Below are 5605 nucleotides of genomic sequence, written 5' to 3'. Positions count from 1 at the left end.
CAAAAATATCATAATTCACATTAGCTGAAAATTGCATTCTCATTTCATTGTACAATTCAAGAAAACTGATCTTTGTATGAAATGTTTATAATACAGACACTAGTGGCTTTAAGTGAATATATACTAAAATAGGATGTTTGATGTTTAAATGTGATCTAAAGAAACCTAATTCATATTCATTAAACAGGAATATTACACATAACAGAGACAAGCTTAATAAAGTGAGCTAGAATCCCATGACAACATGGGTAGCAGACATAGTAGGTGCTGTGGGGCCTAACAGCTAAAGGGGTTTAATGCTCAAATACTTCTCCTAGGAGATATCTAAAGAACCTGTGAAGAAGATTTGATGCTCATCAGGCTGCAAAAATTTGCAAAACCCTCTCTAAAGAGTTTGGACTCTTAAAGGGGTACTCCGGTGGTCAACATATTTTGCGTTTTTGACTTACCCTATTTGTTTTGTTTCAGTTCTATTCTTGTTGTTTAGCCTACTCTATTTCTGTTCTTTGTTGTCTTTTTATCCCCCACTTTGTTTTCCTATCTTTGCTTCTATTTCCTATTTCTTGCTGTGCTGAAAACTTCAAATCCCAGCATGCCACATGCCTTGCTGGTTTGAGGCGGCTCCTTTTTTTTTTCTTTGTTCCGACCTTTACCCATTCTACTATTTTACCGGGTCAGCCCCCTTATACACAGCACACTAATATAATCAGCATTGGTTGGGATACACTGTCATACACACACAAAAGGGACTACAACTCCCAGCATGTGTCATTCAGGAGTCTTCAGTCTGTGGTATAACACCAGCATGCTGCCTCTGTAGTCTCCTGGGGGTTGTAGTTCACCACACCTCTGTAGGGCATACACCAGTGTTTCCCAACCAGGGTGCCTCCAGGTGTTGCAAAACTACAACTCCCAGCATGCCCTCACAGCCTTTGGGCATGCTAGGAGTTGTAGTTTTGCAACAGCTGGAGGCACACTGGTTGGGAAACACTGGTGTAACATGATGTCTATGCTGTATAGGCTAGAACAGTGTTTCCCAACCAGTTTGCCTCCAACTGTTGCAAATCTACAACTCCCAGCATGCCCAAAGTCTGTCAGGGCATGCTGGGAGTTGTAGTTTTGCAACACCTGGAGGAACACTGGTTTGTAAACACTAGCATACACACACAACAGGGACTACAACTCCTAGCATGTGTCATTCAGGAGTCCCCCCTCCCCCTTCACATATAGGGGGAGATTTATGAAAACCTGTGCAGAGGAAAACTTGCCCAGTTGCCCATAGGAACCAATCAGCTTGCTGCTTTCATTTTTATGAAGGCCTGTGAAAAATGAAAGAAGCAATCTGATTGGTTGCTATTGGCAACTTGGCAAGTTTTCCTCTGCACATGTTTTGATAAATCTCCCCCATAGAGATCATTCCCAGTATGAGATTTCTTCCCCTGCAGTCCATACATCCCCAGCCAGTGCACCTTCTCATCCTTCCCTTCAGATAACACTTGTCTTCTTTGTGAGGTCCTTCTCCTGTGCAAACCTGCGTCCTTAGAATACAGAGCAGGGGGGAGGGGAGGTGAGGAGCTGTGTACTCAGCTGGATGAGATGAGGGGGCATGGCTTATTCCTCTCATGCAGACAGAGAAAAAAATAAAGCTGTGACATCTTGTCCACAACAGACTCAGAACTGTGGACAACAGTAAAAGAAAACCCTCTGAACTACAGAACTTCCTGCCCAACAAACAGGTAAGAAAAACACATATATGCTGCCAAAACATATAACACATGTATATTGCAAAAAAACTAAACTTAAAAAGAAGATGCCATATAGTCAAGAAAAGTAACCACCGGAGTACCCCTTTAAGGCATATAATAATTTCCAGGGTCACAAAGGAACCCAAGGTAACGTCTAGACAACTAAAGTTTTTTTTTTTTGTTTTTTTTTTTCATTTTAGCTAATGTTAATGTTCTTTAGACCACCATTAAGTGGACACTGAACATTAATGGTGTGCATGGCAGAATTGCAAGAAAAATCCACTGCTTAAAAAAGAATATTGCTGCTCATCTGTAGTTTTTTGAAAATCACTTGGTCAAGTCAGAAAGCTATTCAGTAAATGTATTAGGGATAAATGATACCTAAAAATTGCTTTTCGGCTTTAATGAGAGGCGTCATGTTTGGAGAAAGGAAAAAACTACATTACAGCAATGTCATACCATCTGTAAAAAACACAGTAGAGGTAGTATCAAGGTCTGGCCTGTTTTGCTATAGCTGGGCCAGGACGGCAACAATAAATTCTCAATTATACCAGCAAATGCTAAAGGAAAATGTCAGGACATCTGAGTGTGAGCTAAAACTTAAGAGAATTTGGGTCATGTAGCAGGAAAACAACCCTAAGAATAAATTTGTAATGGCCAAGTCTTGACCTTAATCCAGTAGAAATGTTATGGGACGATCTGAAGCGTGCAATTCATGGAAGGAAACCAATTTACACAACAGAGCTAAAGCTGCTTTGTGTGGAAGAATAGGCAATAATTACACCAAGCCAATGGCCCTGATTTACTAAAATCGGAGTGTTCAATGTGGAGCGTCTTCCCCCCCGTTGATTTACTAATTTGTCGCCCGTCTCTGTTTCTTTTGTGTCGCACAGGTTTAAAACTGTCACACGAAATTTATCCTGCCCGGACAGGCAGCATTTACAAGATGGTTACAGAAACATCCAATTAAAGATAGGAAAGTTAGAAGCAAACACACAGAAAAGGTTAAGATATATGGGTCAAAAATAATTTAACCTCTTAAGGACATAGGGCATCCCTGTACACCCTAAGCCCGTTCCCGGTGTGAAAAACAGGGTCATGCCGTGACCCTGCATCACACCGGGTCGGTCCCAGCTGCTAACGATAGCCGGGACCCTGGGCTAACAGCGTGCGGCATTGATCGTTGTGCGCTGTTAACCCTTCAAAGTTGACCGCCGCGGTTGAAAACGAAAGTAAACGGTTCCCGGCAGCTCAGTCGGGCTGATCGGGACATTGCGATAAAATCGCGATGTTCCGATCAGCTGGGACGCAGGTGGAGGTCTCCTTACCTCTCTCCACGGCGTACGATCAGGGATTGATTGCTCCAAGCCTGAGCTACAGACTTGAGCAATCGAGACCCTATCTGACTGATCCCTGCAAATCTATGGCTTTGCAGGGATCAGCATAGGAGATCAGTGTGTGCAGTGCTATAGCTCCCTATGGGAGCTATAACACTGCAAAAAAAAGTGAAAAAAAAAGTTCACAAAGGTCATTTAACCCCTTCCCTATTAAAAGTTTGAATCACCCCCCTTTTCCCATTAAAAAAAACTGTGTAAAGAAAAATAAAAATATGTGGTATCGCCGCATGTGCAAATGTCCGAACTATAAAAATATATTGTTAATTAAATTGCACAGTCAATGGCGTGCGCGCAAAAAAATTCCAAAGTCCAAAATAGTGTATTTTTGGTCACTTTTTATATCATGAAAAAATGAATAAAAAGCGATCAAAAAGTCCGATCAATATAAAAATGGTACCGATAAAAACTCCAGAACACGGCGCAAAAAATGAGTCCTATACGCGGAAAAATAAAAAAGTTATAGAGGTTAGAAGATGAGAATTTTTAACATATAAATTTTCCTGCATGTAGTTATGATTTTTTTCCGAAGTACGAAAATATCCAACCTATAAAAGTAGGGTATCATTTTAACCGTATAGACATACAGAATAAAGATTAGGTGTTATTTTTACAGAAAAATGCACTGCGTAGAAACGGAAACCCCCAAAAGTTAGAAAATGACATTTTTTCTTCAATTTTGTCGCACAATGAATTTTTATTCCGTTTCGCTGTGGATTTGTGGGTAAAGTGACTAATGTCACTGCAAAGTAGAATTGGTGGCGCAAAAAATAAGCCATCATATGGATTTTTACGTGCAAAATTGAAAGCGTTATAATTTTTAGAAGGGGATGAGGAAAAAATGAAAATGCAAAAACGGAAAAACGCTGAGTCCTTAAGGGGTTAAAAAAGTTGTACAGTGTAACATGTTGAAAGCCTGCATTCACACAGCCATCTGTCTCTGTAAATTCAGATTACATTAGTGCTTGTACTACTACCCCTATCATGGAACAGGGTCTGAAGTTATTAAACAGGGAAGCGGGCGGCATGCTCCTCCCCAGCAAAGTACAGTGTACTTTTACTTTCATTTTTAAATTCCCCACCAGCAGCCCTGAATGGCGGGTACTGAGGAGCCATTCAGCGCACCCAGTGGGGATTTCAGACCCCGCTGCAGTGTGGAAATATATATAGAATTGCTGGGGGGTATATGTCTCGCCCCCCTGCTGTGCTTCTATATATCTTGCCCCCTGCAGCGCTATATAAGTCTTGCCCCCCGCAGCACATTTATATAGGTATTGCCCCCCTACAGGGCATGTGTATATATATATATATTTCCCCTGCAGCATCATAAGCCCCTGGCAGCGCTATGAATGAAAAGTATTCTATTAGCAGCGCATAGGGCTGGAAAGCCGGTTGGCCCAATGTGCTGCTGGAGCGCTGTGGAGGCATATTATTTTAGAAGCGCTGTGGGGGCCAGACATATAGCGCTATCTGGCCCCCACAGTGCATCTGTGTATATATGATGCCGCAGCGCTATGTAAGACAAGTGTTCTTTAAGCAGCGCATCAGGTTGGCCAGCTTTCCGGCCAGATGCTCTGCTGTTAGAGTACTTTTCATTCATAGCACTGCCGGGGGCTTATGACAGCGCTGCAGGGGGAAAATATATATATTGTGGGGAGCAAGACTTATATAGCGCAGCAGGGGGCAAGATATATAGAAACAAACTGCAGGGGGTCAGATATTCCCCACCCCCTCCCCCAGCGATTCTATATATTTTTCCCCACCGCAGCGCTTCTATTTGAAAACCCCACCGAGAGCCCTGAACGACTCCTCAGTACCGGCCATTCAGGTCTCCTGGAGGGGAATTAAAAACTTAAAGTAAAAGTATCAATCCCTCAGCCCCTGTACTACTACTGGTAGGATTCACTCAGTCTTGAGTAATTTCCCGACAGCTCAGAAATGTTGGGTTTTGGAGAAGCAAAATTCACACGTTTTCCTGTGAGTTTTTCATCATTCTCGGAGTGTTTTTTCTTTTTCTTTGAGAACATACCCCTTTTCTGTCTAACCACGCCCAGTTTGATGGGTTTAAAATGATGGTATTTTGTATCGGGAAATTGTGTCGCACAAAGTGTCGCATGAGCTATGCGATACAAATTTGGTAGCACAACCCGAGATAAAGAGTCTGGTTGACATTAGTAAATAAGGGCCAATGTGTGTTATTTATCAAAAATTATGAAAAACATTTACATACAGTTGTTGCTGCACGTAACAAGGTGAGTAGGTTACCAGAGACTAAAAGGAAAGGATCTCTCTACTCCCAGATACATGATATTGGATCATTTTTAAAATAAATAAATAAATGACAGAGTCTAAAACCTTTGACTTATTTGTATGATTTAGTGTGTTTTTGGGTCAGATTTATGTAAAAAAATGATTAGTTATTACAGTAGGAATACAGTAACTAGGGTAAGACCCTTGCACAGTGCA

Source organism: Hyla sarda, chromosome 3, assembly GCF_029499605.1.
Source record: "Hyla sarda isolate aHylSar1 chromosome 3, aHylSar1.hap1, whole genome shotgun sequence".
Lineage (NCBI taxonomy): Eukaryota > Metazoa > Chordata > Amphibia > Anura > Hylidae > Hyla > Hyla sarda.
The sequence above is the reverse complement of the archived record's forward strand: the minus strand, read 5'-3'. Positions refer to the sequence as shown.